The sequence below is a fragment of the Octodon degus genome, unplaced genomic scaffold, assembly GCF_000260255.1.
Source record: "Octodon degus isolate 3935 unplaced genomic scaffold, OctDeg1.0 scaffold00432, whole genome shotgun sequence".
Classification (NCBI taxonomy): domain Eukaryota; kingdom Metazoa; phylum Chordata; class Mammalia; order Rodentia; family Octodontidae; genus Octodon; species Octodon degus.
The window spans coordinates 140152-160555 of NW_004525008.1; the positions used below are offsets into that span (position 1 = coordinate 140152).

The 20404-nt window shown below is 54.1% G+C and overlaps 1 long non-coding RNA gene across 2 annotated transcripts in view; it reads right to left on the reverse strand.

Annotated features, from left to right (window-relative positions):
• Positions 1-2684, reverse strand: part of LOC111814696 — a 35419-nt gene extending 32735 nt beyond the window's left edge. For both annotated transcript variants that reach the window (XR_002819610.1, XR_002819608.1), the window contains exons 1-2: positions 2600-2684; positions 127-225 (exon numbers count right to left, since the gene is read on the reverse strand). This is a non-coding gene — a long non-coding RNA (uncharacterized LOC111814696). The remainder of the gene's footprint in view (positions 1-126; positions 226-2599) is intronic.
• Between the last annotated feature and the right edge of the window lie 17720 nt (positions 2685-20404).

Sequence of the window (20404 nt, forward strand, 5' to 3'; positions counted from 1 at the left end):
TTAATAACATTTAAATTCACTAATTAAAAGTTAATTGTCCTTAGTAGCAAATGGGTCTGGGGGAGGTGGTGACCAGATGGCAGGGCCCGCCATGCTGTGTTCAAGACCCTCGAGGGGCTGAGGTACCGTGAGGAGAGGGCGGCAGGCAACCGGAAGCAGCTTGGTATCCAGGGTAGGTGGTCCTCGAGGAAGGGGTGAGTCCGTGATGTCATCTCCAAAGAGACCCTATGGCATGGGAAGGGGCTGGATCAGAACCATCTCGATGACCTCTAACGGCCAGCACAGGAACCGCAGAGAGAGGGAGGGGGCAGCTGGAGGGAGAGGAGGAGGGAGGGGTACCGGGGAGGGAGGATGGGCGGGGGAGAGAGGGATGAGGAACCTGAGAGGGGAGGGGGCAGAAGATGGGAGAGCTGAGGGGAGGAGGGGGGAGGAGGGGAGGAAGGGGAGGAGAACTGGGAGGGGGGACAGAGATGGGAGGGGGTAAGGATGACATGATTGACAGGTCATAAGTGTTCCACTGCGCGCGCCTGCGCACCTCAAAGCCAAGTTAGCGGACCAGGAGCCATTTGCAAGAACACACCGCTAGGGGGCACATAGCCCGCACCCGAGTCAAACCAACAGCGCAACCACCTGCGGCGCCCCGCCCGCGCCAGAGCGCAGCTGCTAGGCCTGGGATGGTGAGGGTGGGCGCGGGGCGCCCAACAGGTCTCCGGCCCGTGGCGCACAGCCCACCCGGGCCGTCGCAAAGGACTGCTATGACTCCAGATGGCCTCGCCAGCTGCCACCAGCCAAGCGCACTACGAAAGGAGGCTGTGCCCCCCAACGCGAGCCCAGAGGGTCTTCTGCGCCCCCTACCACCAGGGTCGCCTCACGCTAAAGACCTAGGATAGCAAGGAGCCCCGCCACCAGGGTCTCCCTAGAGCGCAACTCCATTTGCGATAAGAAAAACCAGATACCTTCGGCAAATCCAATTAAACGTAAATTAATTACCATGGAAAAAAAGCCCAGCTCTCAGTACACCATTTTGGCCCGTAACTTGTGGTCTCGGGATACAACATACAATAAAATAAAGGCAAAAATAAAATAAATAAAAATAAATAAATATTAAAAAAATAATAAAATAAAGGCAGACCACCCGGATCTCCCTCCTTCGCCCCAAGCAGCGACGCTCCCACCCCCATATCTCACTTCCTCCTACGCCACATACTCAAGACCCTCACTGGGGCGCCCTCATCCTATTTCCAGTCTGCCCAAAAGCCACAGCTTCGGAGACCCCCAAAAACCAAAAGCCCCTGAAATAAACTAATTGCGTACACGCACTCCCACGACACCTTAACATGCACAACCAGCGCGGGTGACGCAGCTCTGCCGGAGCGAATCCTGCAGGCGCTAGCAGCGAACCTGAAGACCACAACCCGCCTCCCCCTCGGATAGATGAACCCGGAATAGCCCCCCAGTAAAGCCTGTGCCCGACCCCTCCAGTAGAAGAACAAAGGCCACCTCCCCTCCCCACCCCGCCCCCCAAAATTCCGCAGTGCCTCTCGCGCCCTCTTGCGGCCAACAAGAAAACCTTCTAGAAACCTGCCACGTAGCAGCCCTCTTGCGCCCCCACCCCAAGCCCGCCAGCTCAGGCTGGGGAGGGGGCAGCTTGGGGGGCCTTGAAAGGGACAAAGAAAATGGCAAAAGGCGATTTTATCAAAAGTCAAAAGCACTTAACACGCCAGAACCTTCCAGCGACCATCATGCGCAATACCGACAAGACGCCCCCGTTCGTCCAGTTCACAGCTCACAGACTCGTCTCAACACACCCCCTTTTTCTGTATTTCTCCCTCTTCTTCTCAAACCCCAAAACACGACCCACGTCATGTTTTCTATTTCACCTATTCCCCCAACCAACCCCTTGGTCCCTGCGGGACCTCGCATCTTTGCCGAACTAGACCTGGGGGGCGCCTGACAGGTTTGCGCTTGGGCACCGCATCTCCCCACGGCGCAGCGCGGCCCCGTGAGACCCACTGGGTCCAGCTCACATGTTTGACTCCGTTTTGCCTTGAGCCCACCGGGCTCCAACCCTCGGTGCTAGGCTCGGGAATCCCTAGTGGATAGGAACCTCTGCGTACCTCGCACGCCCACCGCCCACCAGAAGACGGGGGGCAAAATATCCCAGACCCTTCTGCCAGGTGCTTGCCCCCGGTCCCTGGGCATTCACACTGCATCATCGCCGTCTCTCCCGCCATGAACATGATCGTAAAGGCTTGTTCGAACCCAGAAAATTGGATTTTTGGACCCCCGTGACTATGAGCGTGTTTGATCGGATTCCTCCTGGCTTCCCTTCCATCTGAGACACTGCCACCCAGCCTGCCCTCTTGGACTGGCTCAGAAAATATCCCTGCTATCCCCCCAGTGGGAAAATGTGCCTGGAGCTTCCCCTCCTGACAGAATTTCGTGTCCTGATGCTCGGGACCAGGGCAAAAAAGGCCACCTTCGGGAGATGTTCCCCGGCATCGGTCTGTCTGGTGTCCAGGAGGACAAAAATGCAGGCCGGTGGGGATGTCATCTTCGTTTTGCACATCCTTCAAGGCAAGGATGGCCAACCACTCACCGAGCGAGGCAGGCTTGCGTGGGCGCCCCGACTCTTCGGAGGAGCTGCGCCAGGCCAGTGAGCCAAGGCGCGCTCCATCGCAGCTCGCCGCCGTCTGCGCTAGGGGCTGGCTGGGTGGGGTTTATATTGAGGCGCAGAGGGGGTGGTCTCTGACGTCAGCGCATTCTGCTGCAATGCGCTCATTTCTCTAAAAGTGATTGGCCGGAAAAATGAGCCCCCCAGATTCTATGACAAATTGCTCTAGCCGCACCCAGATTGCAGCAAAGAACGGAGGAAAAAAATCTGCCGCAGTGCCCCTGGCCGCCATGACCAACACCCTGCGGTCGCGGGTGTTTTTTCCCTCCGTGATCCCTGATCACAGGAGGAAGGGAGATGTGTGTTCAGGATTTGTGATGAAAGCACCCCCAAGGCAGGGTCGTCCCTACAGGGGCTGAGCGCGAAGGTGGGATGCCCGGGGTGTGCGGGGGGGGGGGTGATCGCGCAGGATCGCTTGCCATTTCTAAGCATCGATCAGAGGATGCGGATTTAGGAGGAAAACATGACGTTTTCTGCTTATTGTTCTGGAAAATAGAAAGCCCCAAAGCGAGATAACTGACCCCCGGATGTTGCCTAGGCGGTCGCCCCCCTCCAGCCCACCCTGTTTCTGACGCGTGGACATGAGCGAGTCAGCACAGCATCCTGCAAGCCGAGAAACCTGGCTTGGTGTCTCCGGGCTCTGCCTGTTACATACAACCTGTGTACCCGAGACCGAGCAAACATCTCACGCTCTTCCCGGGGCTACGGGCTGTTTCTTCCACTTAATAAGGGGGTACCCCCAAACCTAGACTTTAGTAAGTACTACGCACATGTGAGCCGTGTCCACCTAAGAAAAGTACTTTTCCAGTGAGGACAGAGTCCCGTGTGGCAATGCCTGGAGTAGCCCCCTCTCCCAGACTGAGGTGATTCTCACACACGTACACTTGAGAAGAGCAGCCCCCTGCCTGGCCACCGCTGCGGCTGCCGCTGCAGCCACCACCGCGCGCCCGGGAAAACGGGCAGTGACACATGTTGCTGCGGCTCTAACTGCACAGCCTTGTGCTTAGGGACTTGGCACATGAGAGTTAATCCTTAACAGGTGGCCTTTGGGCAGCTCTGCCAGGTCCCCAGTGGCAAAGTGGCAATGCCGTCAATCAGATGTCCTCTCAGAGGTCAGAATGCTGTTGAAAAAGACGAAGGATCTATCTTGGGGTGACAGGTGGGTGGCAGCCGGTAGGAAAGAAGGAGGGTCTGATTATAGAAAAGGGGTAAGAATGCGCTGCGGACCCCAAAGGAGAAAGCCGAGGAGCTCCCCCCGCCCTCTCCCCGCCATGGTATCAAGTTAGAAAGCTCCCCCACACTTCTCTGGGGTTTCCGGGCAGCTTCGGAGCCAGACCCCCATGCCTAGCGATGCTGAGAGATGGCGTCATACAGATAAGAGATCCAGAGCCGGAGGAAGGGAGAGACAACTTCCAAGCTGGCTGGGAAGTGGAAAGTGACTATCAAATCTCCAGAGACTTGGAGCCCGGGGCAGGGGGCGCCCTTACTCTGGATCTGACTGTGCTTGGGGGCAAGAAGATTTGAGACACTGGGGGCTACTTGGACACCTCAGGTAACGGTAACGAAGGGCACTCCGCCTACAGCCTGTGGAGACGCAAGGAGCCCCCAACACCAGAGCCCCCAAAGCAGCACTTGCAAAAAGGCCGAAACCAGCCGTAAATATCAAGAAACCTTCAAAAAATCATGGCTCCAAGAACCCTAGTCAACAGGAGAACATTTATTAGCCACGGTATTAATAGCTAGGAAACAGCCTGAGCTGGCCGAGGCCAATCAGAAGGAAGGAGCCCCTGTCGTCAAGCCCCAGTGGCCAATCAGATACCAGCAGGCCCAGTTGCTAGCCTCTGGGGGCAGAGGCAAGGGGTGCGCGTTGTAGCCCGGTTCTTGGGCTCCTCGGGTGGGAATGGAGGCGGCCACCAGAGAGCATCAGCAGACACGCACTGAGGGCCCTGGAGGAAATCTTAGAGCTGGTGCCTGTGCGCCAGACCTGAAACCCAACATGGCCTGCGTTGGTGCTCAGGTGGGAGCCTTGGCCCAGATTGGTGTGTCCTGGGCAGACAGGAGGGAGGAAGCTTCTGATACCCAATGTCCAGCGTGTCTCCTCAAGACCTGGCACCCAAGGGGAAAGTCGGGCTTCCCAATGCAAAATGGGGCTCTCAGCTGAGTGAGAGGGCCCTGGTTCCTGAGCCTACTGAATAGACGCTAGCACAAATCCCAACCCTTGCAAGGCCTCTGGGCCTTACTGAGAGGAGAGGCCAAGGTGAATGACCCTCCTAGAAATCATGCATTTCTGAGGCAAGCACTGTGGGTTTGAATCTCAGCTTTGCTCCCTCCTTGCTGGTAGGCTGGGGTCCAGGCCCTTCCCCTCTCTGAACCCCTATTTCCTCATCTGGAAAAAGGAAAGAGTTGGACCAGAGGGTCCCCAAGGAGCCTTCGAGTCCTGCTTTGCTTGATTTGAATGTATACATCAGGCGAGTCAAATGTCTTCCAGAACATTCTGCATGACAGTAATTAGTATCAGGTGTATCCTGCAGTCCATGTGGTTATTTCATCATGCTGCTTTTCTTTCCATTGTATTTTATTTTAAACAGAACTCCATGGCAACATGTTTATACTTCTGGCTTCCTAAAAGAAAGAGGAAGATAGGTGGAAGAAAAGGCAAAAGACGAAAGAAAACCCTGCAGTAAACCAGTCTCCATTGCATATGGTTGAACCACACACACACACACACACACACACACACACACAAAATCCATACATTTAAATGTTTTTGGTTGTCTTTTTGGAGCTCAGAACCTAACTTTTGAAATGTTTATTGGTCCGAAGGCAATGGAAGAAGTTTTCCAAGAAGCCAGGCCGATGGCCACATTCAGATCTGACAGTTCCTTGTCACCCTGGGCAAGGCCGCGGCAGCTCTTGTTGCTCAAACAGGACATGGGAGAACTGAGATTCGTATCTGCAGGAGAAAACAGACACGGAAATCCAGGGTTGAGCCGCAGAGCACTTTCTCTGCGTGCGTGCTGAGACCCAGCTCTGCAGGCCTGGAGGGGAGCCAGTTCCCAGACGCCTAGCTTAGCCTGCTGCTGCTGCTGCTGCTGCTTCTCCTGCTTTCATGTCGATCTAACTCAAAGCACACATTTTTTTCTTCTTTTTTTAAACTCATACTTAGGAATCCTCAAAAGCCGTGTGAACAAAGTCTCCTACCCACACATACATACTTGCGGGCAAGCTCGCAAACATCCTAAGATGCAGCCAGGAAGTGAACACAAGGTCTTCTTTTTTATCTCCCAGGCATGGGTAAATGTTCTTCCTAGAGAAATCCCTCCTGAATGCTGCTGCGAAACAGCAGACTCCGAGAAGGGTGCGCCTCTCTAAGCAGCTTTCAGGGAATTCCAACTCCCTTAAATGTTAGAGACCCCAGAGTTCCCCTGGAGTGGGCTTCTGCCCTGCCCTAGGCAGCTGCGATGATGGCTACCATGCCAGTTGGTCCTAACCGCTAGCTCCCTTCCCAGCGTCTGGCACTTTAAGCCCCCAAGACACAGTTCTATGCCCAGCCTAGCCCACTATAGACAGAGAAGCTGAGAGTGCCCAGATGCTGTTTGTTTGTTTCTTTGTTTGGCCAGAGTATGGCACTGCCAGGCACAGCCTCTCTGCTTGCCAAAGAGACAAGACCAAGCACCAAGTAGTGAAGGGTTGGAAGAAATGGTGACCTGAACGGCCGCCATATCCTCTGGGGAAATGGTGGCGCTGACTCCCTGAAAGTGGCTCACCCACCCCGACCTCCTTATGGCAGCAGAAGCATCCTTCTTCCTCCAAATCTGACTTCAGGGTGCAGCCTGAGCCCTTTATAGAGGAGTTTGCTGAAGTACAGATATTAACAGAAAAATAAAGTTCAGTGCCTTTCCAAGACAGCCGTGGATAAAGATTACTTCCCAGGAGACTGCTGGGCTTCCAGAAAGCACATGTATGTGAATTTGGCCAACCCGGCCATTCCCATTGGCCAGTAGTCACCCAAGAGAAAATGTCAACAGTGAGCTCTTTTCCATCTTGACACTGAGGCACACAAGTCAGAGACAGAGTGACACTGCTTTTCTGGAACAGTTCTTTTAGTTAATACCAATAACAAACTAGCTGGAGGAGGGCAGGGGAGGTGGTTCAGTAGAATAAGTGCTTACCTGACAAGTGCAAGGACCTGAGTTCAATCCTTGGTTCTGGAGAAAAAAAAAAAAAAAAAACTAGCTGGAGGCCCATATTGCCCCAAGCGATCCATTCACTGTTCTGGGTAAGCAGTCTGGGTCACTTTTCTTCTTTCTACTTTCATGCATTTCCACATCGGCAAGTATTGCTTTCATAATGCCCATCTTTTTAAACAAATGCATCAGCCCAAGAAGGGTGACCATTTTAGTCTCTCCCACAGAAGCCTCAAGTAGAAACTCTTTTTCTAATAAATAAATAAACATGAAGAGAAACAGGCCCCATCACCTTAGTGCATAAAGCACTTCTCCAACAGGAGTGCCCACTCCTGGGCATGCAGGAGGAGCCAGGTAGCTGTGCCCGCTTCTGGAAGGGCTCCCTTGAACCCGACACCGAGTGAAATGCTCTGGTCCCCACAGGAAGGACTGAGGGAAACCTCACTGGACAACCAGGTGGGCCTGGCATGGGGGCTTGGGGGAGACGCCACTGTCACATGTTGGATTATAGTGTCGATATTTCGACACTAGAGAAAGGTGGCCGCATCACCCTGCTCTCTCCCCACTGCAGCCCCCTAGCTTTGGGGCTGGGCCAGGCCCTGATCCAGGCAAAGGGGTTTTCTTGGCCCAACTCCATGGAAATATTTCTTTTGGTGCAGCAAAGAACTGCTTCATTCAGCTGCCTGCGGCTAGGGAGGGGCTTTTTTCGCCGTGTTGACACAGAGCAGGAGGCCGGGGGAGGCCCCAGAGGAGAAAATGTATTCCAGGTAGAGCAGGACTGGAAAGTTTGCTTTTTTTTTAAGCTAAAGGATTGCTGACAGTTAAGAAAACCTCCACCTCACCCCATAGGCTCCAGGATGAGACATTTATCAGCAACAAGGTCTAGAAATGCCCCACTGTCAGAACGAAGGGTCCGGGTGGCAGTCACACAGTGGAGACCAGGGCTGGAGCAGCCTCCTTGCCAGCCCTGGTGACGGTGATACCCAGGCTCCAAGCTGGAAAAGCTGCCAGCTCCCTGGCAGAGAGTCCAGGGTCCCCAGGGTGATCTGCCATTAGGGCCAGGTGCTGGGCAGGGGTGTTCCAGGCGCCAACCCACCGGAGACAAAGCCAGGACGGGAAGGAGGGACAGTGCAGCTCTGCACCACAGATGTGCCTTGAGAGGATAGCACCTTGTTTTCCGCTTTCTTAGCATTCACTTTTTTAACGTATTTGTTTATTTTCAAGACAGGGTCTCAGTATGGAGTCTGGACTGGCCTTGAACTCACTGTGTAGTCCAGGCTTGCCTCAACCCGGTGGTCCTCTTGCCTCAGCCTCCCAAGTGCTGGAATGACAGATCTTTGGTGCCCGTGTTTGCCTCAAGCGCCTGATCTCTTGCAGTGTTAAAGTCACTCCTCTTACACAGCGGCTAAGTCAGGAGTGAAGCCTGCATTGCAGCGCTTTGCTCTGGCAGTCCCGCTCCCCTATGGGCAGGAGGCCGGCCCTCCTACTTTTCTCCGCAAACACCCCGCACTACTGCTGCTCCAGCCCACAGTGCGGGGCTGGGCTCTGCTGCCCTCCACCGTGGAGGCTGAGAGAAGAGAACCCAACCTCCCAGTCCAGCCCCCTCAGCTGAGCCTCGGGCCCAAGGTCGCACCCGGGGCCAAGCAGAGCACAGGGCCTCAGATCTGGGGTCTGAGACGTACTTTGCAAGCTCAGTGGGGAAACGATCTTCCAGATGAAAACAGACATTCCAAGGCTGCCGTGCAGCTCAGCGGTAGAGCGCTTGCCCAGCATGTACAAGGCCCTGGGTCTCATGCCCAGCGCTGTACAAAAACAAAAACAAAAACCAGATGGTCCCAGAGCACTTGTCCGCCTCGTCTGTCGCTTCACTGCAGTCCTTGCATACCTGACGGCCAGGCCGCCAGTGGCATCGAGCATTTGGGAAAGAGGCAGGAAGCCAGGCAAGTGGTGGCAGGGCTGTACCATGGCAGGGCCTGCTGTGGCTTCTCACCCTGCCGCTCCACCACTTCACTTTGGAGGAGTACCTCGCCACCTCCCTGTACTCCCATGTCCTTATCTGTAAAGTGGGGCAAATTGCAGCACCCACCCTGTGAGGCTACCAGTGCTCAGGCACCTAAGGGGTACTTCCACCTAGCGCAGAAAGCCCAGGCAGACCAGGGGTGCCACCCTTACCCAGAGACTGAGATCCTGGGGACAGCAGGGAGTCTGAGGCTAGTCCAGTCTCCCTCCACCCCACTGTTGGATGCATGCATACTCTAGAGATGCCACCCAGGCCACATGGCAGCCCACCTGGCCCAAGCCTCCCTCCTCTCATTTGGGATGGCCCCCACCCCAGATCCCTGGACTTGGAGGACCAAGGCGTCTGGGGAGCTGCAGGTCACCTCAGGGCTCTGTGCTGCGCCCTCACCTACCATGTCGCCAAGGCTTATGCTGTGCAAACGTCGTGCCCTCCGAGACAGGGGCTTGAATGGTCAACATACCCTTTAGGTGTTTGCAGAAGGGATGAGCTGAGAGGCGCCTGGCTTTAGGTAAACGGAGCTGCCCTGCACGTCTGATGATAAAGAAGAACAAACACAGGCGCCTTCCAGAGCCCGCCTCGCTCCCCAGATCCCCATGGAATGGGAGGAGGCCTTTGCCTATGTGAACTGCAGGGGCAGGCAAGGGGCAGCGGTAGCCTCTGGGACCAGTCTTGCTGCTTCCCTCGCTGAGCCAGGGTTCCTCTCCCCAATAATCTGAAAATTAACATTCATGCCACAGCTTTGCTCTAAACATAGAATGAGATAGACTTAAAAAAAAAAATCCCTCCTGCACTGCATTATCTAGCTGGAAAGGAGCACCAAGAGTTGACACCCCCACTAGGAAGATGGGTAGGGGACCTCGGGGCTGAGGAGCCAGGCAGGACACACTCAGAACCTGCTGCTCCCAAAGTGCACCAGTGCTGCCTCTGCATGGGGCCCTGAGTCCTGTCAGCTTTAAGTGACAAATCCAGGGGCCGGGGAGATGGCTCAGTAGAATAAGTGCTTGCCTGTCAAGAGCAAGGACCTGAATTCAATCCCCAGTTACACACACACACACACACACACACACACACACACACACTCACACAGACAAAAAGGGACAAATCCAGACACTTGTCCATATGCATCCAATCTCTGGGACTCAGAAGGTTCTACTGGGCACCCTGGCCAGCAGTGTGTTAGGTGCTGGGGACCAGATGACATACACTCAGGAAGTGTGCTCCTCCTCCTCCTCCTCCTCGTGGTACCCAGGGCCCATGGGGGAGCCAGGCTGCACACCTACCATGTGCTGGCTCTGCTCCAGGACCCTCAGCTTAGACCCCAGGTGGGCACCCCACACCCCAGGATGAGCCCACTAGTGGGAAATTGCCACTGACCCAGAAGGGAGCATGTAGAGGGGGGAAGGGCGCCCGTGGAAAGCTGGCACCTTAGCCTGGGAACAGGAGGAGTGTCAGGAATCTGGGCCTCATCCTTTCCCGACAGTCTGGCCTCATGTACATTTCCCAGAAACCCTCAGTGTTTATACAGAGTCTAAGTCACTCAAATCCTGTTTTCAGCTGTGTGTCCCTTTCTGGCTGGCTCAGGGCATAGGCATCCCAGAACATTCAATGTATGGCCTCGTGGCCGCCCAGATCTAGGCAAAACTGTCTAGCTGCCCAGCCTAACAAGCTCCAGTGTGTACCCCAGGCCCTGCCTAGCCCGCGTAGACCCAGGCCCAACTTGAGGGTGCTCTACACACCACACCAGGGTCCCCATCTGCAGACTCCTGAGTGGAAGGGAGCTACGGGGCCCCACCAGGAGGTCAGGAAGTGGCTTGTAAAGGCCAGGAGACTTTACAAGCTTCCCTCTCCCAGCAGGCTGGAAAGGAAACAGGCTAAGGGTGGGGACGGGGAGATGATGGAAGGGACAAAGGGACCACGGAGACAGAGTGCACATTGGTGAGACCACGCAGACGGCTTTCCGGTGCTGTCACCAAGCGGAAAAGGGAGGCTGGGGTGCACCTCCTTTGCACGGCATTTGTCTAACATGGGTGAGGCCCGAATTCCAACCCTGGCACCATAGAAGGACAAAAGGAGAAGCACACGTCCTCCTGGGTCAAAAGTTTTTCCCTAGCCACCGTAGTAGGCCCTTGATGCCGAAACGTGGCCTTCTGGAGCATGGGCAGCAACCAACAGACCAACCAAGGCCTGAGGGAAGCCTGGGCCTCTGTCTGCGGCCAGGCCGAGCAGTGGCAGGTGACCAGTGTGCCATCCGTGACCAGTCCTAGGGCACAAAGCCAGAACACAGCAAAACAGGCCAGACGTGCAGCAAGGGCCTGCCTCCCCGTGGCCACACTGACCACCTGGCATGGCCATCTCTGGCCCAGTGCGCAACGTGGACTAAGAGAAATGGGGGTGACAGGCCTGTGGGTCATGCCCAGAAGATACAAGTCAGCTCAGTCCTTTCCAGCCTACCGGGGTTCAGTCCAAGTCCTTCAGCATTTCATAAAAGACCACTCTGGGGTCTAAGAAGGTAGCCTCGAGGCTGGGGAGATGGCTCAGTAGAATAAGCGCTTGCCTGGCAAGCACGAGGGCCTGAGTTCAATCCCCAGTTCTGCCAAAAAAAAAAAAAAAAAAGAAGGTGCCCTAAGAGGCACCTTCCTATGTGTGTCCTTCCCACCTGGGAAACATGTCAGGGAGGCAGGCAGTGGCGGCACAGAGGCCGTCCAGGGCCGCTGCTGGTGCCTGGCTCTGCAGCTCCTTGCTCTGGGGAATGGGCTCAGTTGCCAGCAGAAGCCATAGCCGCCTCTCCATGCTTGGAAGATGAGGCCCTGCCTTAGCTAGCCTCCACACCTCGGACAAAGGTGTGTCCTGCAGGCTGCTTCCCAGGGGGCAGGCTGAGGTAGGGGTCTGGGCTCCAGGGATCTGAGACCACACAGCCCCCCACGGTAGTCAAAGCTAAACTGTGATCAATTTGCAAGTGAGCGCAAGTTCCTTTGAAATGAGGCGGCAGCCCCTCCTTCCCACAACTTGCAGCCCTGAGGAGAGACAAGGCTGAGGCTCTCTGGGCTCAGGCTCAGGACCGGCTGACGTCAGCTTTGCCACTGTCTAGCACCTCTTCCCAGCAGCTACCAGCAGGGTTGCAGTTTCCCAGGATCAGCGGGCTCTGTCGGCAACCACAGACAGCGCAGAGGTTACTGGCTTGATTTGGGCCTTATCAGAATACTCCTGCAGGCCCCCATTCCACTTTGATCTTTTTAGGAGTGCTTTTCCCAAACCATTAGGGCACATTCCACCCTGCCGCTCAGCTCCCCCCCTTCCCACAGGCTGTATCTGCAGTCCAAGGGAGCACTGGCCGCGTAGGTCGTGGAGATCAAATGCCTAAAGAACCTGGGTCTCCGCATGCCCATTTCCTCTCTAGAAATCGTCCCCCTGAGCTGTGAACTGCTCAAGTCAACAACTTCCATGGATAACACACTACTATCGTGGACTGCTGGACTGTGTTGGATTGTTTTGCTGAATTCACGCACCTACAGTATTTAGATGCCAATGGAATACCCACCTCTGACAGGACTAAACAAAAAAAATAGGGATACAAAGGAAGGACCATTTTGTATCTGTATATGCAGACTAGTTAGGATAGATCTACAGCTACTTTCGCTTAATTCAATGAGAAGAAAGATTTGTACTAATAGTGTTTGAGCAGGATATCCTGTCTGCTTCTTGTACTGTGGATAGCCACTGAAGATAACAGTGTGCAATGTATTAATTATTGAAACTGTCCTATTAATCAGTTTTGATACTGTCTCATTGCTATTTGTTTCTCAATAAAATAAACTAACTAACTAAATAAATAAATAGAAATTGTTCCCACAGAAATGGTTGTTCAGTTTGTGAGGAAGACACGGAGCAGCGGGGCTCCTGGCCTGGCTCATCTTCCGGCTCACTGGACGTGTCGCTCAGCTGGGATGTGCTCCTCCACCTACAGCACCTCATGTCTCCCTCACCTGAGAAGTGCACATTTTACCATGCCGGGCTTACCAGTAGGGAAACTGAGGCATGGATATGGCCGGCGAGAAGCACTTTCCTCTGTCCAGCTGGAGTCACCGTGCTCCCTGCCCCCATGGCAAAGCCAGAGACCAGTAGCCTGCTGCACACCAAACTGAGTTTGTAGCCCCAAGAGTAACAAAGAACCCTGAAGAAAGCCAGGGCGTAACTGGCCTCCAGTCCACAGGTTCCCCTTCACATCCGGGCTTGTTGAGGCCCGCCGGCCTCTCACCTTTGCCCAGACCAAGAAGCGGGTGTTGCCGCAACACCGACACTGGATCACAACCGAGTCCTGTCCCGGGGGCCTGCCCATTAGCTCAGGTGTTTACGAGCCTGCTGAAACAAAGCAGTCAGGCTCAGGATGCTGTGGTTCGATCCCCTCACCCTCAAGCCAAACCAGACCTGCCCTGAAGGCATCCTGAGAAGCCGCCCCCCCCTAAAAAAAAAACAAACCTGAGTTCCCACGGGGACCTGGGGCTTGCTTTGAGGCTCAGTTTCCCTCAGTAACTGTAAGGAAAGCTGTACAGATACACAGCCAGAGAGCATGGTCCTCGGCCACAAGCAGGCAGGTAGGCAAGGTAGGCACGTGGTGAGGGCAGGGAATGGCAGCCACAGGATACAAGGCTACCAGCCTGGGACAGGCACACACCAACTTCCAGAGGTGCGGGTGGATCCCCACCTGTGATACGGCCAGCCTTGTGACAGCCGGCTGGCCGCCCCCAGGGCACCAGTTACAGCAGGGTACCACCTGCAGCTGAAAGTTGCTGACACATAGCCCAAGACCCCTCTGCAAAGCCACCCAAAGGAGCAGCCACAGGCGCCTGCATCCCACAGCCAGAGCTCTATCAGTTTGTTAGAGGAGGAGTGTGACTCGCCAGCAGTCTTCACACTGCTGTGGGGCAGGCTGGGGCCATTCTCTGGAGGTGTCACCCCCCACAGAGGCTCAGAGACCCTGAAGCCATCCCCAGCCCTCCAGGCTGCGCCTGTGACCTCCCCCTCCCCCACCACAGATCAGTCTTCTGTGAACTTGCAAGACCTGACCCGGTTAGGAAGACTGAAGCACTGGAGAATTCTCCTTCTTAAAGGGACAGAGCCATTCCAGCAGGGAGCAGTCCCCAGGGCCTGAGCCCACCTTCCCTGGGGAGCTTGCTGCCATGCCTGCCCAGCTGAGCAGAATGACCCTTGCTCCGGCCTGGGAGAGGATCTGCACCGGGCTTGGGAGCCAGGCGTGGGAAGGGGTCACATCCCATCCACCCAGCTTTTATTACAATTTCCAAGATTCTTTTTTTTTTTTTTTGTGGAACCAGGGATTGAACTCAGGCCCTTGCGCTTTGCCAGGCAAGCACTTATTCTACTGAGCTATGTCCCTGGTCCCTCCAAGATTCTACTAAAGTATTGCCTTCTTGTTTTCACCTCCAAATCCAAACCCTTCCAACGAAGCTTCCCTTCTCTGCTCTCCCAGATGGCTGCATTAAGGGACAGAAGGAGGCTCTTTTCTCCCTGGCTGCTCAAGGACAGGGACAAGAATCCCTGTGTTATGTGTTGGAGCCCAGGGATTTGGGAAGCTGTGGGGGGGGGGGCTGCAGCCTGCCAGATGGGGTCCTCTAGTCTTCCTTGATTAAGGTCAGAGGTTAGAGATCAAAAGGAAAGAGTCACCACTGCATTCTGACCACCTTCCTTGATTCAAGTGTAGGCCAAGAGACACTCCTAGAGTTTCGTTCACAAAGGAAATAAAAATGCGGAGGAAGGTGGGGCAAGTCTGGCAGCCCCTCAGAGACACCACTGTTATGAAAACCCCAGGAGTGCAGTGGGGTCCTCAGCTCTGCCCACCTCTTAAGTCTCCCTGATCAGATGCCATGAGGTGCAAACCTAAGCATAGGTGGGTTTGGAAGATAACCATGATCCATCTCTTGGGGCCGAGCTGTCCCCATCATGTCCTTGTGTGCGCATGATTATTTGTGTTCAGAGGAAAGACCGTGCCTAGCATGGCCTCGTGTCCAAGCTGCGCTATGCTGCCCGCATGCCATCACTCTGCTTTGGCAGGCCATCCCGGCTCCATGGTGATGGTGCTGTCCTGACCCCAGACTCAGGGGCATATCCTAGGCTGAGGCTGAGGCTCCTTCATTAGGAACCCAGAGCTTTGGAGAGGGCTGGCTAGTCAATAAGATTCTTTTGGCAGAACCGGGGGTTAAACTCAGGCCCTTGCACTTGCCAGAAAAGCGCTTATTCCACTGAGCCATCTCCCCATTCTCATTTTCTTTTTTTTTTTTTTTGACCCGCAGATAGAACTCAGGACCTTATGCTTGCCAGAAAGGCATTTATGTCACTGAGCTATCTCTCTGGCTAGCCAACAAGATTCAGTTCCTCTTGAAATGGAGATTTCCGGGGCTGGGGAGATGGTTCAGTAGACTAAGCGCTTGCCTGGCAAGTGCAAGGGCCCGAGTTCAATCTCCAGTTCTGGAAGAAAGAAAGAAAGAAAGAAAGAAAGAAAGAAAGAAAGAAAGAAAGAAAGAAAGAAAGAAAGAGATTTCCACATGGGGGAGGTGACAGATTCAGGCCTGTGGCACCTTCCTGCTAGCCTACCACTCACAAAGATCTTCAAGAAGTTGCCCAAGGACTGGAGACAAACTGTTGTTTGAGAATCACAAAGCCACGGAATCACAGACAAATTGCGGTGAGTCACAGAGAACCACTTCCGTGGCTAGGAACCACAGGGCCAAATCTGGGGCCACTGGCAGCACCACGGAATCATGGTACCACAGACCAAAGGTGATGAGCAGAGCGTGCTGGACCCAGGCAATGGCCGACAATAGGCATCTGGCCAACCGCAGACAACCACGGACCCAGCTGCAGGGAGCTTACAACCCCCAGCCTAGCAGGAAAAGGACTTCCCATTGACGTACAAATTTTAATAGTTCCTGATTAGAGCCCAGGGCACAAACATCAGCCTGGTTCTCAAGCTTCCTAGTGACCCACCCTATCCTGGGAACCAAGGGCAGATAACAGTCAGTTGATGAAGCTTCAAGCACCAAACATCCGGAGGGCCCCCAGGTCTCCTAACTCAGACCCCCAACCTAAAAGAGACAGCAGGGCTTATTCCGGGAGCTGATCAGACAATGGCTAGGTGCCTTCCCCAGTGAGACCCATTTGGAAAACAAGCAGAGCTTGGTGGGGGGCAGCCTCAATCGTTGGCTGGGGGTGATGGTTCTTTTCAATCCTAGCCTGTTTTCCTCTTGGTAAAGAAGCGGTGCTGTGTGGGGGTGTAGCTCAGTATCACGTGTTCAGCATGCTGAAGATGTGGGTTCAATCCTCAGCAGCACAATGGAATTAATCAATCAACCATATGGTGCAAACTATAGGATATGGTGGCCCCGGGGCCAGGGAGATGGCTCAGTAGAATAAGCACTTCCTTGGCAAGTGCAAGGGCCTGAGTTCAAACCCCGGTTCCAGAAAAAAAAAAAAAAAAATGAAGGATATGGTGGCCCCTAAGGGGAACAGCTATCGAAGTGCTCATCCAACTCACAGTATTTGCAGAAATGACAGCATGAAGATTGTTTCATTTGATCAATACAATGGTACTAGGAGAGGGCTCTTCTGTTGGCTGGTTTTATAGCTAATAGCTAATGTAATAATATATCTAATATAATAAATATCACTAATATATCTAATATAACTGATAGCTAATATCATTCACTCTCTGGTTGGGCCAGGTCCACAAAACCTAGGAGAAGAATTAAGTGTCCAGGCAGCAGGAGAACCAGGTCTTTGTAGCACCCAATTGGGTACAGCTTCTCTGAGTCTTCTCTAAGTCAAAGTCTGGAGCAACGCCTAGTATGGAACTTCAGCCTATGCCCAAGTGTGCACGATGTTGCCTCAGACTGGTGTCTGCGTTATTCCAGCTCTGCAGGTCCCTACGGCTCCGAGACTCTGAGACACAGTAATTACGGCAACTCTTGATCAATGGTGGTACAGAGAGCTGCCCCCGGCAAAGAAGGGCCGGGAAGCCAGGCGCAGGGCTGGGCAGAGGGCGGGGGCCGAGCTTCCAAGGGGCGAGTGCTGGATAACAGTACCGCCGGGAGCGGAGGTAAATGGCTAACCCCTACTTGGCAGTGGATCTGTTCTCGTGGCCCGAGAGTACGTTGGCTTCCTGGGGTGAAGCTTCAGCTGTCAAACCACAAGCACACTGAAATTCAATTTCCTGGACTTCCACAGTAAAATCAAGGCAGAAGCATGGCGTGTGTCAATGTAAAAAGAAGAGAGGAGTACGTGCAGCACTCTCAAAGCCGCCTGCGCTGGGGGTCGCTTCACGAGTCCCAAGGCTCTGGCCGGACCGAAAGATATTTGCCAAACAATGGGAGTGAGGAAGTCCTCAGAATTCAGGTATTTTCCATCTCACTTATCTGAAACAAACAGGCTTTAAGGAGATGTTGTAAAGATGAAGCCTGCCAAGGTCATCCTGGAGGGGGTGGCCACTGCTACTGTTCTGGTCCACTCCACCCAGGAGGAGAGGCGCCAAGCCGGCGCTTGACATTCTGCACGCGGGTGAGGAAACCATTTTGGCAAAAATCGGTTCCCTCAACTTGAGAATGTCCGCTGTATGCCAAGGACTAGAGAGCTGAGCAAGCGCCAGGGAGTGCTGGCACATCGAGTTAGAACACATGGCCTGGCAGTGAATGAGCAGGGAGAAAATCCAGAAGATTTTGGCACAGGCACAGGGTTAGGTTATGGTGCCCTGACCAAAACTAATGGCAAACCATGGCCCGAAGGCACTGGATGCTCACAAACTCACAAACTGTGATCCTCCAGTTGGAGTCCGGGGCGTGAAAGTCTTCCACTTTTAGCCACCAGCCCTGGGCTCAGAGCTGCTGTTTTGAGGGCAAGTGCCAGAATTCAACATAGATTTCAAAACTCCATCCTACAGTCCCTACAGCTAAAACCGGAAAGGATAGCTTTTGAAAGGACAGGTCTGTCGGTCATTCTACAAGGGCTTTTTGCAATCCCAGCACTCAGGCCCACCACACAGAGCTATTTGCAGGACAAAAGGCAATTCTGTTCAAGGTTGGTCTTTTCAAACCTGGATTTCCTCTCCTTACAGGAGCAGAGTACCTGCAGGCAGGCTCTAAAGAGCAGTTTAGGGTTGAATTTACCAATCAATGCAGGAGCAGAAAGTGCTGGGGGAAAGCCCATCAGAAGCCATCCAGAGCCATTTCCTTAACTTTGGTTTATTGCCCGCCTGTGGCAATCTGGCCTCCTCCCCCTGCTACTGACAAATGAATTAAGCTCAGCAGAGCTGCACGGGCAGTGAAGCGACGTGCAGAGAATCACAACCCAAGACCGCCCCAGGTCCAGAACCTTGTAGGCTGTGAGCCTGGCACGAGGAAGGCAGAAGCACAGCAACAACGGACTGAGACACCACCAGTGGTGGTAGGAAACCAGGACTAGACCATGAGCTGAGAAAGCGTCACCAGAAATCCTTGGTATAGATCCACGGTGCACAGTGGCACCGATGTATGGCTTACGGCGGTACAAATGTACAGTGCACCTTGGCATGGTGACACAGGTACAGAATGAACCTTGGCATGGGCCCATGGTGCTGCCTGGCACAGGCCCATAGTACGGTCTGGCATGCTACGGCACAGGCCCATGGCACACTACAGCCCCAGGCCACGGCTCCTTTTAGGTCCACGGTGCATGCTTGGCACAGATATATAATACGTGGTGATACAGTAGGCAATGCACTGTAAAACAAACATAGTACAGCTGAGCAACGTGCCGCGGCATGATGACTGAGGCACCGCTGCATGGGTACTGGCGGTACCTCAGCACAGCCATAGGTGCACTGCGGCACAGGTTCGCAGGAAGCCGCGGCACAGGTCGCGGTGAACCGCGGCACAGGTCCAGTGAACCGCGGCACAGGTCGCGGTGAACCGCGGCACAGGTCGTGCTGAACCGCGGCACAGGTTCACAGCACTTCAGCATAGATGCACGGTGTACCTTGGCACAGGTATACGGTGCACCACAGCACGAGTCCATATGGCACAGGTCCATGGTGCTGTTTGGCGCAGAGGCTGGTACACCATGGTGCAAGTCAATCATGTACCATGGCACAGGTACACTGTGCACCGCGGCATGGGTCCACCGTGCACGGTGATATGGGTCCATGGTGCACCGCGGCACAGAGCCGCATAAGCACTGAGGCACAGAGCCACGGCATCACTCGGCATAAGAGCCATTGCACACCGCGGTGCAAGTGTATGGAGTACCATGGCATAAGTCTGTGGTACACTGAGGCACAGGTCCACAATTCACCGCAGCACCAGTCTATGGTGCACCATGACACCACAACACCATGCTTTTGTGCTGCGGGGCACCATGGTGTAAGTCCTTGGTGTATCACGATACAGGTACACAAAGCACCGCAGCACACGTCCATGGTGAACCATGGCATGGGTTCATGGTGCCCCTCAGCACAGAGCCATGGCACATCATGGTGCAAATTCAGGCGTACCAAGTACAGGCGTGCAGTGCACACTGGCACAGGTCCACAGTGGAGCATCACGTGTCCAAAGTTATCACGTTCCACGGCACAGGCCCGTGGTGTACAATGGCACAGGTTCACAGTACACAATACAGTTACCAAATACACCTTGGCACAGGTATACAGTATACTTTGTTCTTTTTCTTTCCTTTTTTTTTTTTTTTTTTTTTGCAGAACCAGAAATTGAACTCAGGCCCTTGCGCTTGCCAGGGAAGCGTTTATTCTACTGAGCCATCGCCCCGGGCCCCTACACAATATACTTTGGCACAGTTATAGAATACACGTTGGCACAAGTCCATGGAGCACTGTGACATGGGTCCACAGTGCACCTCGGCACAGTTATAGAAAGCACCTTGTACAGGTCCACAGTGTACTGCAGTGCTTTCTGATTAGATCACTGCTCAAAGCTCCGCTAATGATTTGAAATTGCCGATGAGGGGTCAAGGGTGTCAATGCATTTCCTATCCGGTGCCACCAAGCAGCTAAATCCTGCATTTGTGTCTCAAATCCGCCTTGGTTTGCTCAGTGGGTGAGGAGATTACTGAAAAGCATCCAAGTGGCAAGGCCAGTCTTAAGGTGGCGCCTATAAATTCCACACCTCCCCCAAGACCCTGAAGCCCAATTCCCTAGCCCAAAACTTCATGCAAGGAAAGAGGCCTAGCACGAACCCTATCCTAACACCCCTCACCCCACTTTCACAACTCCACCTTCATCAACATTTCCAAACCAGCTGTGTGGCCCGCAGGTAGGGAGATAAAAAATGTGAACTGTGATTGTCATTCAGCCGCCTGCTGTGCTGGGTTCTTCCCTCCTTAATTCAATAGCCCCCCAAACCAAAGTCTACCATCCCCAGGAAGTGGAGCGGGGGCACCAAGTCCCTAGGCTGCAAGCTTCCACACCCACCCCCCGGGCTAGGGAGGGAGTTTTTGAATTCACAGCTATCAAGCTGGGAAGTTTGTCGC